Here is a 21,250-nt window from a genome sequence, read left to right on the forward strand (position 1 = left end):
ACACGAAGTTATTGTAGACAAGTACATATAATAGAAAAAGAGAACTCTTGAACCAAACAAAATCAGGACCAAGAACTTCTGAGTCACAAAATACCAAAATTTTATTCAGCATACAATCCTTATTACTTAATAAAGTGCTCTGTGTTGATAAATTCACACCTCATAAAATTAAAAATGGTAAGTTTTTTTTAAATTTTCTAATAAAAATCAAAGTATGTACATAATATCTAGAAATTAATTGACAAAATTTTATTTTTGAGTGCGAATAAAATTTACAACGAAATTGAGTAAAAACGCTCCTAAAAAAATTAAAATAAAAAAAAAATGAACACAAAGAAACCTCAAAATATGGATCAAAAATTTGAAAAGTAACGAAAAGTCAGCATTTAACCACAGTGCAGGGATCGACTAAAGGCAAGTGATGAGAAATTTCGATTAGATGGGTAGGCGGGTTCTGCGCCAGGAATGAAACATTTTTTTTTGATTTCTAATGGCTTAGGTGGTAGGACGAATACGAGAGGAAGAGAGCCGTTGTTTGAAAAAAAAATAATCTTTGAACTATAATCTCGAGGTTGAAAATTTTCTACCGTTACCAACGCATAGTGACCAAGATGCGCTCAAATAAATTGAAAAAAGTATCACAAAATGAATGTTTGGTTTTCGTTTACGAGTGTCTGAAGAAATCGCGATGAGAAATTTTTGCCTATAGATTAAGCGGATTCTGCGCCAGGAGTGCGAAATGGTGCATTCTTTGCATTACAAAGCAGGTATCCCAAATTTTTGTACACCGATCAAAGTGGATCGAAAGAGTAGATATGTAAAAATACATCATCAGCTAAAATTTCAGGAGCTATGACATAGTGTGGTTGGCCCGCATCTGCTAAGGTGGTTCTTATATTAAGTACCACTTAGAGGGATGCCTACTTTACTTACCCCTTATAATATGGAAACGTGTGTATCTATTTTAAAGAGTTAGAAATGTACAAATACTCGCATATTTGTACATTTGACGTCAGAGGTAGGAGAACCCTTCTTATTTTCAATATTATTTATTTGACAGGGTTCTGCTACCCCCATGACGTTTATTGTCCAAAATAGGGAAAATAGGCAATTAATTATGTAAATTTATTGCAAAGAATGCTCGCTTATTGACAGGTTGCGGCTTCTCTTTGAGATTTGCCGAACTGCGAGCATTTCTATCCCTTTTACACCATGTGACCATGGGGAGGTGCCTATTTGACCCCTTTTTCTATATAAGAAATCGTTTTAGCGCCAAAAATCACTTAGCTCCTGAACCTGCAGTACATGGTAACCTCGTTGCAATGTCCATACAGTCGCGTTTTTAATCATAATATTTCCAACCATAAGTGGAGAAATATTTCATTCAATGATGATTTTATTCGCTATCTACCCCTTTAAGCTTAACCACCATCGCATGTGGTTGATTCGTTTTTAATTTGATCATGGATCCGATGATCAATAATTTGTGTCTTTTTGGTAGTTCACCCTGAACCAGTCAGGTACAGACTATGCAAAGAATTAAAATGTGCCTCATTTAGTTGAGTTCCATCAATGCCTTTAGTATGGGTAAGGCCCAGGAAAGCGATGGAAAAAGTATATAGTTTGGTAAGGTAAAGTTGGGTGATTCCGATATGGGGTAATTCCGATAGCAAGCTCTAGCTTTGTTGCAAAACACATTTTGGCCCAAATGATGAAGAAAGTAGGTAGTTTTAGTGCTAACCTACACCCATTAATGGTCAGATGGTCCATCTGCTCCGTTTTGTCAAGTCTGTGCAGTGTTCAAAAACTGAATGCCCAAAACCTTTGCCGCAAAAAACAGTGCATTTTTGAAACTCGTTTTTACCATTCAAAATTTGTTGAAAAATTCTGTTTAGAAGTTGAAATTTGATGGATAGGTGTTAAAGTGTCAGTACCTCTTTTGATTTTGCTTTTATAATTATTTTTTTGGTGGTGTTGAATTATTAAACATGTCGATCATTTTTCATGCCGTGGGGTAATTCCGATAGCCCCAGCAAAATTGCCCTGCAATGTTTTTTTCTCTGTTTTGATGTAGTATAGTTTTGAGGGGTCGAAATTATCAACGAAAATCCTCAAAATGGGGCATTTTTCCCTAGTTGGTCTAGTTTTCAAAAATTATGCCTCAAAAATGCATATTTGTAAAAAATTTTCAACTTTTGTTCTAATGATTCAATTTACATGAAATAAAAACCTAAATATGGAATAAATGGTATATTTCAACATTACTGGCTCGGAATTACCCCGGGAGAATTACTTTCCTTATAAAACTCGTTATCGGAATTACCCCAAAAATGGGGTAATTCCGATAACTCAACCTTCCAAAATGTTTTTTCAATTATATGTATGAAGCCTCCGCACAAATCACTCTTCAATATAGTCAATGTGTAGCTGAAGGACGTAGGAATAAACTTGTTACATCATTTTTGCCCCAAAATGTACAGGAAATCCAAAAAATGAGAAATTGCTAAAATTTTGAATTTTGCCATCGGAATTACCCCACTTTACCTTAAGTAACTCAAGTAAGTTTAAGTAACTTACTCATTTCTCATTAATTTAATCATAGTGATAAATTAGTGCTAATGGTCAAGTTTATAATCTCTGAGGGCTGTAGACTTGATCAATATAATTAATATTATTTATTTTACTCAAATGGAGTTAGACAAAATTACATCTTGTTTCTTTTGGAAAATCATAATTTTACCTATCGGAACTATTCTCTGGCTTTTATAGTTATGATGCAACAATTCGATGGCTTGGTATAAATACCACGTAAGTCCAAAATCCTACATTTTTCAGGAGAACAAAAAAACGTTTAAAACATTCATATTTTGTTATTTGCAGTTTTAGATTGCATTATTATGTTTTAGAGGTCTTAATGGTATGGCCTGATGATATTTTACAGGTTGATAAAATAAAATTAGTTGATTAAAGCGCTTTGGAAGGACATACGAGGTTTCTGGAGACGACATACGAGATTTTTATCGTACTTACGTACGACATACGTGGTTTTTAACAAGGACTTACGAGGTTTTCAAATTTACAATTGATGAAATTCATGTACTTACCTCGTAAGTCGGACTTAAGGTAAAGTGGGGTAATTCCGATATGGGGTAATTCCGATAGCAAGCCCTAGCTTTGTTGCAAAAAACATTTTGGCACAAATGATGAAGAAAGTAGGTAGTTTTAGTGCTAACCTACACCCATTAATGATCAGATGGTTCATCTGCTCTGTTTTGTCAAGTCTGTGCGGTGTTCAAAATCTGAATGCCCAAATCCTTTGCCGCAAAAAACAGTGCACTTTTGAAACTCGTTTTTATCGTTCAAAACTTGTTGAAAAATTCTGTTTAGAAGCTGATATTTGATGAATACGTGTTAAAGTGTCAGTACCTCTGTTGATTTTGCTTTTATAATTATTTGTTTGGTGGCATTGAATTATTAAACATGTCGATCATTTTTCATGCTGCGGGGTAATTCCGATAGCCACAGCAAAATTGTCCTGCAATGTTTTTTTCTCTGTTTTGATGTATTATAGTTTTAGGGGGTCGAAATTATGAAAGAAAATCCTCAAAACGGGGCATTTTTCTCTAGTTGGTCTAGTTTTCAAAAATTATGCCTCAAAAATGCATATTTGTAAAAAAAAATCAATTTTTGTTCTAATGATTCAATTTACATGAAATAAAAACCTAAATATGCAATAAATGGTATATTTCAACATTACTGGCTCGGAATTACCCTGGGAGAATTCCTTTCCTTATAAAACTCATTATCGGAATTACCCCATTTTTAGGGTAATTCTGATAACTCAACCTTCCAAAATGTTTTTTCAATTATATTTATGAAGCCTTCACACAAATCACTCTTCAATATAGTCAATGTGTAGCTGAAGGACGCAGGAATAAAGTTGTTAAGGTGCACCGGGGGAAGTTGGAATTCGGGGTAAGTTAGAAAACTTGCTCTAGCGCCTAGAGGTTTATATCTGGCGAAGTGCCACTAAAGGTGACTTGAGGGTACTACCCCTACTTCATCACGGCATAAAAATTTTCGCGATTCAGTTTCATTTTAGATGTCTTTGGTTCAATTGTATTTTGTTGTTGTTTTGAACTTTTTTTGAATTTGGTCTAAAAGACAGACTTTCTATTTCTTAGTTTTTCGCATATAGCGGACAAACCGTGTGTCCTAGTGAAAATCTGATGAGAGTGATCTCAAAGAGAATTAAATTCTCTACAATTTTGTTTATGTGCAATTTTTCTAGGATGCTTGGTTTGTGATCTACGCCTCTGCAAAGTTTAGCCTGTTCTGACTTCCCCCAATTGGGGTAAGTCAGGACAGTTTATATTTTATTCCACTGAGCGAAAGCTACTGTGTCAATCGCGCTCAAATTTTTACCATAGGTTAAGAACCCTTATGGGAACCTACATAATAAATTTGATCCATATTGATTCATTAGAAGGGGAGTAACAGCTGGTCAAAGTTGAAATTGCAAAAAATCATTCTGACTTGCCCCGGTGCACCTTACATCATTTTTGCCCCAAAATGTACAGGAAATCCAAAAAATGAGAAATTGCTAAAATTTTGAATTTTGCCATCGGAATTACCCCACTTTACCTTACGTGTTTTTTAATGTTGGATTTTCGCCGATTAGAGCGCTAGGATGCCTTTTAGACTTACGAGGTTTTCAAATTCGGATTCCTCGTTGTTTTTTACTAAAGAAACCACAAAAAAAGAATTTTTGAAAAAATCTGGACTTATGAGGTTTTTATACCAAGCCATCGAATTGCTACATAATTGTACTAAGATATAAAAATGTGTAATTCTGCCTTAAAACAGTCCTTAGGCAACCTGTATTGTTTGTATAAGGAATAAATGTTGTCTATGTAAATTACGTTTTAATAAAATGATTTTAATTTGTTGTAATGTCTGAATTGATTTCTTTCTTTGCAAGATAACTTTGCATATACTAGTTCAGCATAACGTCTAAAAAGCCTCTTCAATTGAGCTATCCAGGCAATAGTACAATTATTCTATCCTTAGGGAATAATTGGAAAAATCTAACCACTATAGGAATGGATTCTTTTCTATATCAATTGACGCAGTTATGAATGAATTAACTATATCAGCTAAAGTGCTTTTTTCAAATTTTCATAAATTTGCAAACATTTTTCAATCAAAAAATGCAAAAAATAAAAAATAAAACTTTACCAAATTCACCTAGGAATTCCCACTTGACTTTCAACTCTTTTTTTTTGGTTCAAAAAAACTGCCTATTGCGACGTATAAAAATTTTAAAATTTCTAAAGGGAAGGGTTCTAAGTAACATTATAAACCCGCCTTGAAATTTCAAACTTCTAGCCCCCCCCCTCTTAACGAATGCCAAAGCCTGTTTGGTGACAGTCAGTCATTTATGATACATGCGATGAGAAAACCTAGCTCTAAGCTTCACTTGCAAAGCTTTTTTTTCAACTTGAAAACTTCTGATAACCTATAAATTTTTTTTAATAATAGGTATTCTAAAAATCCGACAAAATGTTGCATATGAGTGAAAATTTTTCATAAAGAGCCTTTCAGGGTAAGATAGTGAAATCGGCACTTTCTTTGATTTGGTCGAAACTCACCCAAAATGTTAGTTTCGATGTAAAACCATCCCAAAAAAATTGTTTGAGCCGACCCCCTCACTCCAACCCGAGAAATGTGCCTCCACGTTCTCATCTCGATGGTTGAATAAATGATGATGAATATCAGAAAACACGAGAAATTAAAGAAGTCAAGAATAATATGCTGTAAGAATGTATTAACTTAGGTATTTATAAACGTCAAGAATAATATGTATATATGTACTGTAAGAATGTATTAACTTAGGTATTTTATAAACTTATCTGTTTTACACGCGAACTTGAGCAGAAGTTTTCTCAAAATGGTGGGTTATAAGATGGTCCAGCAACATTAAAATCTTGGGTCATTGTATTAACATAAATGTTTAAATTTTGAAGCACAGCTTGTAAACACAAGTCAACCGCTTCTGGTGGCAGATAAATTTTCTCATTTTTGACGGTGACCGAGAAATAATATGGGCCCGGACTGTTCTTAGCTTCTTTAACAAAGGCTATTGATTTTAGTTTGGTATATTTACCAGCTATAGTTTTACAATCCAGGCAGTCGTCCTGGGCAGCATTTACAAATAATTTATCGTTCAGTAATACTACCAGCATTAGAGCGAATAATGAAAATGAAAAACGCATTTTAAAAGGATTTTTAGTTTTAGTACAGTTGGTATCCGAAGAATAGTTATCACGATATTAAGTGGCTCCTTTTCACAAAAATTGAGTATGTAATCGAATGGTTTGTCCAGTTCTGTAAACAGAGAAAATATCCATTTTAAAAACTTACATCTTAAGTACCTACCCGTTATTTTCTTTTAATCAGGATCTCTAGTTGAGTATTTGCTTCTATGAGAATCAACATGGAAAATTTCAGGACTTGTTTTTCTAAATCGCATTTTCAACTTAAATCCAAAATGGAGAAGAGGAGGGATAAGTATGCGATAAAAACCACATTTTAAAAATTTTTGAGCTTCTTCATTCAAAATTTTTTTAAAAAATACAAAAACAATCACTAGTGTCTCAATGCTCCGCGAGGGCACAGGTTGTTGTCGCTAGAGGTAGTCTCTAGGTAGTAGCTCGGATCATCAAGAGGAGCCAGTCCCCCAGGACAGATGAGAAGGCGAAGACAACACCAGGGGTATTCTGCGCGTCCACGTCGTGCGGAGTGGTAACATGTTGCTGTTCGATGGACTCGGAATCGATAAACATGGCTAAAGCAGAATTCTCCAGTTGGTGGAACGACGGGGAGGAGTGGCAAGTCGAAGGCCAAGCCTCTACATAAATCCGGATTACAAACAAGAATGCATAAGAGCTGCAGAACACCAACAACTCACTCGTTCCAGCCCCAGGGAAGCGCAAGAGCTTCAGAGTGAGTAGGCGAATACCAGCGCCTAAAAACTGGCAAATTCGGCTAAGGGAGTAAACCCCAACAGAAAATCATGGTGGAAGGCAACGGGAAACCAACACCATTATATTTCCCTAGAATTATATGGACATCAATTTAGCAATGGCCCTAAGTCTCCGTCAGGCTGATCCTCATCCGCCAAGGCAGCCGGATAGGGTGCTAAGAATACGCGGAGTTAAAACAAGGCGGAACAACATCAACGTCGCAACCTGGAATGTACGAACTTTGTATAAAATTGGACAACTTGCTAGTGTAATTAAAGAAGCCAGGAGATTGCAAATCGACGTGTTAGGAGTAAGTGAGACCCGATGGACTGGAAACGGTAGATACCGGGTAGATGAGAATTATGAAATGATCTTCGCTGGGAAAGACACACACGAACAAGGTGTGGGTATATTAATACATACCAGAATCAGCGATAAAATCAGTGCCATAATTCCAAAATCAGAGAGGATACTACTCGTGAGATTGGAGGTCAAGCCAAAACCAATGGTGATAATTCAAGTTTATGCGCCAACAGCGGAAAGCAGTACAGCAGAAATCAACAACTTCTACAACGACCTAGAAGAAGTGATGAGATGCTCGAAAAACAATGATGTTGTGTTTTTGATGGGAGACTTCAATGCCAAAGTTGGGAAGGATCATGGCAGCCAAGTTGCAGGGAGATACGCACTTGGAGAGCAGAATGAAAGAGGTGAAATGCTCGTAGAGTTTGCTGAAAGACACGATCTAGTAATATGCAATACCTGGTTCAAGCAGCATGAAAGAAGATTATACACTTGGGTCAGTCCTGGAGATCGAGTCAGAAACCAGATAGACTATATACTTGTAAAAAGAAGATTCAGGAACACAGTGAAGAACTGTCACACATATCCTGGTGCTGACTGCAACTCTGACCACAAACTACTGGCTGCAAAATGCCAGCTAGTCTTGAAGAGCCAGAAGAAGAGCAAAGAACGATACCAACAACTTGACATTGCAAAAATCAAATCAAAAGAAGTTCAAAAGAAATTCCAAGAAGAACTGGAAAAGCAAAAGGAAGACAGGTTGGAAGAAGAACAAGGTATCGAGGAAAAGTGGCAAACATGGAAGCGAAAGGTTAAAACAGCAGCAGAAAAGTCTATTCCATTCAAAGGAAGAAGAAAACACAAACCATGGATGACTCAAGAGATACTGGATCTGATGGAAGAACGAAGACAAGCAAACAGACCAAGTAATGAATACACAGTGATAAATAATCAGATCATGGGAATGTGCAGAATGGCCAAAAACAAGTGGTATGAGGAGAAGTGTCAAGAAATAGAAGATCTGGAGAAAAGGCACAACTCTAGAGAAATGCATACCAAAGTGAAGCAGATGATGGCCACCCACAAGAAAAGGAGAAGTGGAATAGCATATATGCGAGGAAAAGACGGAAAGTACTGTGATACCAATCAAGAAACTGAAGAGGTCTGGATCAGCTATATACAAGAACTGTATGGAGATGATACACGTCCGGCTCAATTTGCAGTTTCATCCACAGAAGAGGCACCACAAATTGAAATGTGGGAGCTGAGGAATGCTGTGAAGCGAGCCAGAAACCACAAAGCAGTGGGAGAAGATCTCATACCAGCAGACTTGATCAAACATTTAACACCAGAGTATGAAAAGGAGCTGCTGAAGATAATAAACAAAATATACGATGAAGGCACTCTGCCTAAGGACTTCAAAGCAGTAAATTTTGTACCAATACCAAAAAAGAACAACTCGCAAAAATGCTCTGAATATAGAACCATCGCACTGATGAGCCACGCACTGAAGCTACTACTCTCCATCATAAATGCCAGAATTGAAAAGAAGATAGATGAAAATCTAAGTGAAACACAATATGGCTTTGTAGCAAAAAAAGGGACGAGAGATGCAATTGCCCTGCTGAAAGTGATCATTCAAAGAGCACTGAATGCAAATAGGGAAATCATTGCTTGCTTCGTCGATTATGAAAAAGCATTTGATCGTGTCAACCATGAGAAGATGTTGGAGATCCTGGAAAAATACAATATCGATAACAAAGACCTGCAAATAATCAAGAACCTGTACTGGGAGCAAAGCGCTAACATCAAGATTGGAACTGAGTACTCGGAGAACGGATGTGGAATAAAGAGAGGTGTGAGGCAAGGATGCCCCCTCTCACCCAGGTTGTTCAACGTGTACGCAGAAGAAATAATGAGAGAAGCGCGAATCGAACGAATGGGATTCAAGATCAATGGCAAGAGAATAAATGAAATAAGTTATGCAGACGACAAAGTGATCCTTGCTGAGACAGAGGCGCAGATGCAGAAAATGATCAACCAAATCAACAGTGCTGGATTAAAATATGGAATGAAAATAAATGCAGGCAAGACCAAGGTGATGAGATTTACGAAAGGAGATGATAAAGAGGTCAAAATCAACATCGGATCACAAGAAATTGAAAATGTAAAGCAATTCAGGTACCTTGGAGCACTGATAAACAACGATGCTAGAGATCATAAAGAAATCAAATCACGGATTGGAATGGCAAAGACTGCTTTCAACAACCTTGCCAATGTGCTGGGAAATCGAACGATGAGTATTGATCTGAGGAAGAGAATTATGCGATGCTACGTATGGACCGTTCTGAAGTATTCCTGCGAAACATGGACCATGAGTGCAGAATGCGAGAAGAAAGTATCCGCTTTTGAGATGTGGTGCTATCGAAGGCTACTACGGATCTCATGGAAGGACTTCGTTACCAACAAGGAAGTACTAGCAAGAATAGGAGAGGAGCGGAAAGTCGTAGTTGAAGACATCAAAAACAGAAAGCTAAAGTATTTAGCTCATAAAATACGAGAAAACGGTATTTTCATGCTAGCGGTACAGGGGAAAATCCAAGGAAGATCGACGAGAGGGAGGAAACGATCGGAACTGTTAACAACAAACTCACCGGCCAACTCCCCCTGCAAGACCCTGAAAGAAACAATTAGATACGCTAGATACCGGCTAATATAGATGGACATATACGCTATCTCCTGTAAAGGAGCGCGACTACGACGACGACGAGTGTCTCAATATGAGTAGTAGGGTGGGTGGCTCAAAAAAAAGTCGTTAGATTTTGACCAAATTCAGCAGAGACTCTCATTTTGAGTTAAAAGTTACCCACAGAAAGTGGAAGATTCGGGACTACTTTCGAAAAAATCAGTTTTTTTTTGCTCTTGTCGCTACTCAACCTGCTTTGGGAAAAATGACCCATGTCTCAAATGAAAGGTTTTTCGAGATTTAAAGAAGAAGGACTTTATTACCACCTAGGTATTTGTAAATTAAAGAAGGTATGTACGCCATTTTTCGGCAAAAATTTAGCAATTTTGAAAAATTTGCCCAAAATGAAGAAATCTTTGGATTATTAAAGATGACTTTACTAACTCATGTAGTATCTGAGTGGACGAACAAAAAAAGTTATTATGACAAATTTCCAATGTTCAAAATTGAAGTCGCAAACACAATTTGAAAATTTAAAATTTTCAAAATCTATAATACGTCGACAAAATTTGGAAATTTTGAATCAAATTTGCTTCTTTAATTTTGAAGGTGTGAATTTGTCATAATGGCATTTTTTGTTTGTCTCCTCGAATACTAGGTATCTACAGTTGAATTTTAGCAGACGATTTGCGGAATACCCTGTCTGAATTAAAAGCTTACATACTTATATTTTTTAAAAAAACAAATGCAAAAAACCACACAGTTTTACCAGTTGGTAAGGTAGGTTACGTGATAAGAAGATTCTCAAGTTGATCAACAATCATAAAGAACGCGCACAAAGACTACTGATCGCAGAAAACGCGAGCAGAAATATAAAAATGTTGCGAAAAAAAAACGCTTTTAAGTACCACTCTTTATCAGCATGTATGCACAAGTAAATATCTAAACAAAAGTTCAAAGCACAAAATAATCATTTCATTTTCGTCTAGTAAACATAGGAGATGTTGCATAATATTTTCATCACATGCCAACAAAATGTCCTTTTTCTAAATGACTTTCTTATATTTCACCAAGTTATCATTCGAATGGCTTGGTTTGTCGACATATTTTCCTCCTTATCAGTAGGTATTAAAAAAAAAGTGCACACGTCAAGTAAAATGTGAATTAAATTATTTTTTACTTTAGGTACTTTGATTACTTGGAAATGAAAAAAACAAATCACAAATTCATTATCACCAACTTGGATGAAAAATGGACTGTCATAAATCAGCGCTATTTTTCTTTTTCAAAATTACATAAGGTAAAGTGAGGTATTCCGATGGCAAAATTCAAAATTTTAGAAATTTTTCATTTTTTGGGTTTCCTGTACATTTTGGGGCAACAAGGATGAAACAACTTTATTCCTATGTCCTTCAGCTACACGTTGACTATATTGAAGAGTGATTTGTGCGGAGGCTTCATACATGGGTCATTCCATGCAAAATCGGCGGATTTTTGCACGAGGGGTCTTCGATTTTGTTCAAAATCAGATCATTTGTAGAGGTCATCAAACGATGACGAATGACGCAAACCGGACATTTTTTCGATCTGTGGCGCTTCAAAGTTCTCCAAAATGGCTGAAAATGGTAAATTTCAGTTGCAAATTGCTCCGGTTGTACGTGGTATAGAATTTTGAACTTATTTTCAAATTGAGGAGCTTGGTTACGAAGTTAGACAAACGCCACAGGGTTGATTTTGAGAAAATCCATGTTTTTTGTTACAAAAACATACAGCATCGTAAAGGCGGGGGATATTTGGCAAATTGAAGTGATGATACTGAGTAACAAAAATACGAAAAATATCCTTCCACTATCACCCCCCACCACTAATAAAATGAACCTGAAAATGCACTTGTCTGATTTTGAAACCAAGATGAAAATAATTTGAAAGTGAAGTTGTCTAGATCAGTTAGGTTTCGATACGTGTAGGATTTTTAACCCTCTTTCCATTTCTGAGGTCCCTTAGTTTCAAAATATGTAGTACATAAAAAGTTGGAAAACGCGATCAAAGTTTTGCCTTAGTTTCAAACACGGACATGTGAACATTATCTTAGTTTCAAAATGAGACACATCCTATTATCTTAGTTTCAAAAACAGACATATCCTGGATATGTCTTATTTTGAAACTAAGACAATGTGCACATGTCTGTGTTTGAAACTAAGGCAACACTTTGAGCGCGTGTTTTACCCTTTTACGTACTATCTTGAAACTAACAGACCTCGGCAATGAAAAGAGCGTTAAAAATCCTATAAGAATCAATACCTAACTCAATTTTTGTGGAAGTGGCATTTGTCTAACTTTGTAACCAACCTCCTCAATTGTAGTACATACTTTGAGAGGGTAATCGACGAGTGATGTCAAAATCAGTGTTGCCACTTTCTGAAACCTAAAAAACTCGATTTAAAAACTTATAATTTAAATATAACCACAATGTCCCCCAGTAAAAATTCTGAAAAAATTCTTAGTTTTAGATTTTATCTCAGACGAAAGACATAATTCCACCATGTTTTAGTTAGATTAGAGCAGCAATATATAGCACGTCATCATTTGAGGTAACATTTAAGTGGTTACGTGTAGATTAAACTTTACTCGATACGGGTATGCACATGTATTGAATTACATATTAATAGTCTCAATTATCCTTTATTATTTTGTATGTAACTCGTTCGGTATATCATTCTCATTCAATAAACATATAGATTAGCATGAATATAATGTTTTTATTTGGTGAAGAACTGGACAATGTGCTTATAGTGCGTAGGATATTGCCGAAGTCTCCTATCTGAGCTAGTCAGGGACAATGAGTAAATATTCACCTCCTAGGGAATATTTCTTGGCCAACTTCAGGGATAGATCATGCTGATATCTACTATCTCGCTGGGTAATTCCTAAATGTCACTATAACAATTTTTGGGATGGTTTTACATCGAAACTAATATTTTGGGTGAGTTTCGACCAAATCGGAGAAAGTGCCGATTTCACTATCTTACCCTGAAAGGCTCTTTGGATAAGTGTAATGAAATGTTGAAAAAGAGAGCCGCTCCAATCTAGACAAGTAGGTATTACCGTGTACAGTTATCCTCCGTTTGTTGGTGATTTAGTTCCTATTTATTCTTGAGAGGAAGTACTGCGACAAATGAAGCTATACCGCCTACCGATAAGTACTCTTCTAATTTTTCCGATAGGGAATTCTAGTTGATGTTGGAACAATTTGTGTACAAATTTAAGAAAAAAATTGAGAGCTTTCAAAAATCCATATTAAAAGTGTCACTAAATCCTAGGTAACAATAAAACATACTGATATTATACATATTATAGGTATAGGTACTTATTTAATAATGAGCAAACAAACAAACAAATAAGTAAGCACCTAAGTAGGAAATTAAACTCCCTCCACATTAAAAAAATGAAATAAGTAGGTACTATCCACAAAATAAAACTAGGCAAGTAGGTATGTACATATGTACCTAGCTATGCGTACATTTAGCTGGTTTTGTGATATAAAACGTTGATATGAAATTGCAATTTAAATAGAACAGATTTGTTTGTAAAATTAAAATCAGAAATTAACACCTATTAGATGTCCAGCACGGTGGAAGCTGATGTACCTACTTATAGAAGATATGTATACTAGAAGACAATATTCAACAAAAATTGCTAATCAAGAAGTCGGTTATTTCGGAAACGATTTTACATTAAAACTACTGGTCTTATTATAAAATTGTTTCCAAAATAACCTCCTTCTTGGTTAGGAATTTTTGTAAGATACTGTCTTCTAGTACATATAATGTACCTACATATTTTCTATAACCTTATTTTGGTCGCAAAACGTTGGAAATTCTTGTTCCAATTTTATTACATCGGGAATATTATTGTAGTAGGTATAACGAATAGGTATTGTTACTACAGAACAAATATTTTGGTAAATATAGTAGGTGAGGTTGGTTGATAAATCGAGTTTCGCTCGGCATGACAATATGCTATCGAATATGGAGTAAGTATAGGTATTGCAATTAAAATAGAACAGATTTGCTTGTAAAATTAAAATCAGAGTAAATGATACCTATTTGATTTCCAGCACGGTGTAAGCTCCGACCCTTAAACAAATCCAAAGTTGCGTATTTTTTTATGATATTGGCCATCAGAGTGTCAACTAACTCACTCTGTTCACTTTCTTTCAATGTAAAATTATTTCCGAAATAGCCCCCTTCTTGATTTGGAATGTTCGTCAAATACTGTCTACGAGTATCTTCGATGAGAAGATCATTCGGATCGCAATACTTCGGGTATTTTAAGTTTAATTTGAATAAACTGGTGGCATTATTTAAATCGTAATGAAGAGTATTGCTTCTACATAACAAATATTCGGCTAAATAGTAAGTAATGTTGGTTGAACGGTCAAGTTTGAGATGACATGATACAGCGATAGCCAATATGACAATAGTGGGGTTTTACTCCGGCAACAGGACTTGCTGGGAAATCCACAAATGCTATGGAGTATGGAGTTGGAATAAATGGTTCACGTTTCTCGAACCTAAAAAATTTCTAATTAATGAGCAAGGCCTGTCATAGGTACGTTAAAGCCGTGCTTCAATCGCGTACTTTTATGAACGCGTCGCTATAGTAAGTTGAGTACATAATGCGTGCTTGTCTTATTTGTAATGAAGAAATTTTTTGCAAGATTGAGCGCTGAAAAACATCTGATGAACGCGAAATTCAATTTTGAAGTACATTACTCAGTCAATGGGGTTATTAATTTGTCTATTTTCAGCCAGCATTGCCTTTAGCTTTTCTGGGTCCATGTCTCTGAATCGAGCTAAAACAATATTGAAGCCATTATAATTAGGTTATGCAAAGCGGGTTTGTTTCATAAAAATATCTATAGGCCTAATAGGAAATATGTAGAGTGAATTATTATTATTATTTTTGGACAAAAAGTGTGTTTTTGACGTCAAAAGAACCATATGTTGGTACTAAAATATTTTTAGGTAGATACCTACATTCGGTTGAGATTTTAGGTCATTAACATCTTATGGCGAATGCTCCCTGGTTTTTGAGTAATAAATCACTCAGAGCTGACTGTATAAGATTTCTTCCATTGATGAGATAATCAAAAAAGTAGCCCTCAAGTCGCCGATCAGAACGAAACTTCGCCTACGTGTTGTACATGGAAGATCAACTTACAGCGGATATTTCGTTGATCTGTGAAAAGCCTAATTTGGACATTGAAGGGGCAGGGGTATAAGGATCTTCGTAAATTCAATTTTTGACCATGTATTCTGAGTAGTATAGGGGTCACTATAGAACACTCCCGGGCACACCCGGAAGTGTTCTATACTGACCCCTACACTACAGGAAGTTTGTTGTTGTTGTTGTTGGTGCAGTTGCAGTTGCAGTTGCAGTTGCAGTTTGTTGTTGTTGTTGTTGTTGATGCAGTTGCAGTTGCAGTTGAAGTTTGTTGTTGTTGTTGTTGTTGTTGTTGTTGTTGATGCAGTTGCAGTTGCAGTTGCAGTTTGTTGTTGTTGTTGTTCTATATTCTATAAATTTACTGGATATAGAACAGTTGATGAGGAAGTGTTCTATAAATTTACTGAATATAGAACACTTACTAGGTCAATGACCTTAACCCAGAAGTATTCTATAATATTATCGGATATAGAACACTAGATTGATGACCTTGACCTATAGTTACCTAATCTAAATATATCTAATACTTAATCTAAAATAACATTAACCAATTACCTATATTATACTTAGTATAAGTAACACAACACAAACAACTGACATGTGTGAGATCAAAACAAGTTCTGACTTCTAACAAGCAGTGCACTCCTATTTATATATTTTTCATTACCCCCACTCCTAATGAAATAGTAGGAAAAAAAAGGAGTGGGGATGCATGCAGCAACTTCTACAAAACACGTCTGTCATGTATGAGATCCCAATGAGTTCTGACTTCTAATGAACAGCGCACTCCTATTTATAGGTTTTTCATTACCCCCACTCCTAATCAAATAGAAAGAAAAAAAAGGAGTGGGGGATGCGCGCGCATCTTCTACAAAACACGTCGGTCATCTATGAGATCCCAATGAGTTCTGACTTCTAATGAACAGCGCACTCCTATTTATAGATTTTTCATTACCCCCACTCCTGATCAAATAGAAAGAAAAAAAGGAGTGGTGGGGGGATGCGCGCGCATCTTCTACAAAACACGTCCGTCATCTATGAGATCCCAATGAGTTGTGACTTCTAATGAACAGTGCACTCCTATTTATAGATTTTTCATTACCCCCACTCCTATTTATATTTTTTTTCATTACCCCCACTCCAACTTATACCTACAGACATGTTGTGTAATAATTCTCAGAAGTGCTTATCTTATCAACAGGAAATGAGTCATCAGTTTTAACTTGTAGTAAACAAGGCAGCATTCTCTTTGATCTTGATTTTTGTTTTGTCTAGCCAGAATTCTCAGAAACTCTTATCTTATCAACAGGAAATGAGTCATCAGTTTTAACTTGTTGTAAATAAGGTGGCATTCTCTTTGATCTAAATTTTTTGTTTTATCTAGACAGAATTCTCAGAAATGTTTATCTTATCAACAGGATATGACAACATATTCTCTAATGCTGAGAATAATTCTGCTTTTTTAAGTTTATAATAATATTTAATGTGTGCAGCACGAGCCTTTTGTTTCAGCTGCTTGACAGTTAATTTATGTAAACTAGAACCATCATTGTTAGAAGCGAGTGTTTGGTTTTTCACCGTAGAAATATCAGGGTAAATGCCCAATTTTTCCAATGTAGCCACCAAAACTTGTTTTTTCATTTTTGAAGCATATCTTACATTATTTACACGTGCTATATAACGCAAATCCTTCATGGAGTAGCCCTGAAAAGGGCTGTTTTGGATACATGTAGTATCATCAAATGAAGAAGTAGTATCATCAAATGAAGAAGTAGCATCATCACATAAAGAAGTACTTGAGCATGCCATAGTTGAAACACAAATGAGATTCTCCAGTCAAGTACCTCTATATATACTTTTTTGTAGTTACCCCCACCACTTGAAATCAGGGCAGCCAACAGTTGGAAAAAAATGAGGGAACCAAATAGGTACCTACCTAAAAAGTACATATGAATACATTGTAATTTTTCAAAAATAAGCATGTTACTACACCTGGAGTAGTGTTACTAGAATTTGGTCCTTTGCAATTCCTGCTTGTAAAATTTTCCCTCAATGGTATCACCATTCAGGTCCTTCAAAGCATAAGTTACAGGTATGGTCAAATGGACTCTATGAACAACAAAGATTTCTGTTGTCCATTTTCTAGAGTATTTGTTTGCAAAAGTATATTTGTAGCTTGTGATGCGAACACGGTCACCCACTTTCAATGTTGATGTTGGAAGTTTAAAATCTTGTTTAATACCATACATCTTTTTGTATACATCAGCTTCAGTCTTACTGTTGACATCTATTGGTGGAAGACCAGTGGTCCGATGTACTTCTTTTTCATTGTATTGTTTCAAGACTTTGGGTAGAATTTGTAACCAATGATGATTCTGATTAACTTCAAAATGTAATTTCAATTTTTCATTAATGGTACGATTGAATCGCTCCACCATAGCTGCTTTAACTTCACTGAATGTGTGATACATTTCAATATTGTACTTTTGCAATAATTTCTTGAATGATGTGTTGACAAATTCTTTACCCCTATCAACATGCAACAATTTAGGTTGTCTCTGTTTTCCTCTTCCATGTTTTTTTTCAAGTATTGTAGAGAATGCCACTGTGACATTTTTACCAGACTTAGCTTTCAGTGGAATTGACCAAGCATACTTGCTAAAACAATCAATAACATTTAAAATATACGCAAAACCCTCGTTTTCTTTTGTGTACTTAGACATAATCAACAAGTCTGCTTCCCAAATGTGGTCTATGCCTATGGTGATGATTTTCCGAGTTTTAAATTTTTTAATCACAGGCTTATGTAATTCACGAGCTAGATCCATTGTAATATTGAAATTACACACACACACAACACTACTTATATTTATGTAAAAATTGCAAACATAAGTGTCCACAAATAACTTGATTTAATTTTTGTTCTTGCTCATAGTTGTAAATCACTACAGAATTTTTACCAAAATATTGTATTAGTTCTGTAGGAGGTGCAACACCAAAAGAGTCATAATAATTTACACTTTTACCACGTTTGACATATGCTACCCAATGTGTACCAGATCCTGAGCTAGTATCTAAATTAATAATAGCACACTCATTGGTGTGGGCTTTGGGAGGAAGTGCATCACGCATGTATACACCTCTAAAGTATGGAATTTTTAATTGAATAGCATACTCAATCAATTCCAAATTATTTAGTGGAGTGTCTTTTTTTTTTTTAATAGTTGTTCCAAAAGACCATTACCTCCTTTTGGTTTCTTATTGATATATACACCTTTACCTTGGGCAGATGTCATCTTCTTCTTTTTTACTTGTATGCCATCACCTTTTTTAGGTTTTTTATTGATATAAACACCTTTTCCATTGCTTTGTTTTTTACTTTTCAAAGCACTCATGAGCGATGACACTACACCAATAACAGCTGGAGCTGTTTGTAAAATTGTTTGCAAATAACCACTAGATTTCACTTTTTTCACTTGTTCACCTGAAAGTCTTATATTTTTATATTTATTTTTATTTTTTTGAAGACTTTTTATTTGACTCTTAGTTAATGGAAGATATGACTCATTCATAACAGATTCTTTAGTTCGAACTGTGCAGACTTTTAGAGTGACAGCTTTCTGCTTTTCAACTGCTGCAGCAAGTTTTTCTTGTTCTCGGGCATCTAAAGATACAGGGTGTTTGGTCAAGATACCAGCACCTAAAGCTCGTTTAACTTTCATGGCATTGGTAGTTAGCCAAGCAACAGCTTTTTCACCTAAACCGGCATCATTTGACAGTACACGATTCCAAGCTCCTTCTTGTAAGGCATAGTCAGCAGCATGACGGTCTTCTAATTTTTTTGATTTTGAATAAGCTATATCATGCTGCATTGCTAGAGCATCTAGTTTGTTGGCTGGCTGTACACCAGCATCCAACCTTTTTTCCAACTTAGTTCCAGGACCAAGGTAATTATAACCAGGCATATGTAATTCAAATGGTAAATTATTTATTGCAGAATTTATAATACCTTTACCACGATACTTTGGTGGTAGTAGAGGTTGGGGTAAAATTTCTAAACATTGAAGGTATCTTTCATGACGATAGTCCATTTTTAAATAGAAAAAAGTATTTATTATGGTTATATTTATAGATTTTTTTTCACTACTACTACTACTACAACTCTTTGAATTCTTGAATAATGTTGACAATCTCATTCAACAACAGAGGGTTAGTATTACCTGCTTGAACTTCACCCCATAAGTGACATAAGCGCTCAAGTAACTCATCTACTGTGTTCCAGTGGACATATTCTACAGGTTTGTTAGTATTGAATTTATGTAAGCCTTTACCCATGATCTTTGTATCATCAACTTCATTACTATCATCATCATCATCATCATCATCATCATCATCATTATCACCCTTTAGTGTGTGAAAGCTATCATCACCTACTAGTGTGTGAAAACTATCAGTAAAATCATCATCTTCATCAGAACTAGGTAGTTTTGGTTCCTTAATTTTACTTTTCATTAATTTATATTTCATTAAGAAAGGTTTGATGATTGAATTATACTTGAAACCATTACTAGCTTTAATAAAACTACTAGCACTGTTGTTATCACGCTTGTAAGCGTATGTTTTTAAAAGAATGTGTTCATAGTCTACCAAATCTTTCTCAGTATAGTTTTCAGGTTTCACATAAAGAAGTAACTCCCCTAAACCAGGTGTGATATTATAAGTACTGCTATCTGTTTCTAAAATAAGTGTATTGTCACCTGTAATAGTAACTGGTGAATTACCAATGAACAAAGTTTTACCCTTACTATATAAACCAAAAGTTTTATCAAACTTTTTTGAAGATGCATGAATAGAGTGAGAAAATTGACTCCCAATAGAAGAAGAAGAGGAAGAAGATGATGATGTTAATGGATTCATGTTTGTTTTCAATGATCGAACAGATTCAGTTATTGGTTTGAATCTTTCTTCCAATTTAGCATGTCTAATCACTCTACCAAATTTTAATTCATCAAATTTTTGTTTCAATGCTTTTCCACAATCAATGTACTCATTTACCAGTTTTTCTGTACTTTGTAATTTATTCATTTTTATTATATAAGTAAGGTAAAGTAACTAGGTGTATTTATATATTTTTTCATTGTTTACATGGTTGAAAACCTAATGTTATGGAGATCTGTTCACCACGGAAATCCACAAGATTATCATCTTGATCAACAATTTTCAAATGCAATTGATATATGCTATCCATTCTAGTCACAGGGTAAAAACATAAGGTTTGTGGTCTTTCAACAATTTTTTCTCCACTTTCACATTGCAATGGAAACTCATATAATGTGTTGTCATTCTGTTTCAAATTATTAACATTACATTTTATTAGGTTGCATTTCACTCTGATGGTTTGAACTGTAAAAATTTCTACAGTCAAGTCAGAAGTATGTATTTCTTTAGACTTGTACAAACGTGGAGTGAAGCCCAAAGTCTTGGCAATAGAATGATCAACATTAAGATCTATGTCATATGGACTAGACATTTCCATTTTAAAAGTATTCTTGTTGAGGTGAAAGTATGTTCCTGAACTTCTAATTGATGGATGATTTTCAATATATTTGGCAAGATCACGAATTTCATATGTTCCTTTTGGTATTGTTAGTTTGAATGTTGGGTGAGCTTTAAAGTATCTGGTAAAAGTTTGAGTTTCATCAGGCTTTTGAGGAATCTCATTAGACTCTGTTTGTTTAAGTCTTGTATCAATAAAGTCTATCCTATCATTCCTTTCTGGTATGTTTGGAACATTATAGAAAGTTGGGTGGTCTTTGGTGAAAGTTTGAGTTTCATCAGGTTTTTGAGGTATCTCATTAGACTCTATTTGTTTAGGTCTAGTATCAATAAAGTCTATCCTATTATTCCATTCTGATATGTTTGGAATGTTATTATAAGTTACAAAACTCTTGAGACAAACCTCATAAGGTCCATCAAGTTGTATACCATCAGTATATTCAAAACTGAATAT

The 21,250-nt window shown here is 35.2% G+C and overlaps 1 protein-coding gene across 2 annotated transcripts in view; it reads right to left on the minus strand.

The window, feature by feature from the left end:
- Positions 1–5,807: 5,807 nt before the first annotated feature.
- The window catches only part of LOC135841092 (uncharacterized), a 28,500-nt gene continuing 13,057 nt past the window's right edge, over positions 5,808–21,250 (minus strand). The window contains exons 3-5 of one of the 2 annotated variants that reach the window (XR_010557842.1): positions 14,656–14,869; positions 10,784–14,587; positions 5,808–6,387 (exon numbers count right to left, since the gene is read on the minus strand). The gene's annotated coding sequence lies outside the window, so the exon portion shown is untranslated. Of the gene's footprint in view, positions 6,388–10,738; positions 14,870–21,250 lie in introns of both variants that reach the window. The other variant, XR_010557843.1, reaches the window with a different exon arrangement.

The sequence above is a fragment of the Planococcus citri genome, chromosome 3 (genome assembly GCF_950023065.1).
Source record: "Planococcus citri chromosome 3, ihPlaCitr1.1, whole genome shotgun sequence".
Taxonomy (NCBI): Eukaryota; Metazoa; Arthropoda; class Insecta; order Hemiptera; family Pseudococcidae; genus Planococcus; species Planococcus citri.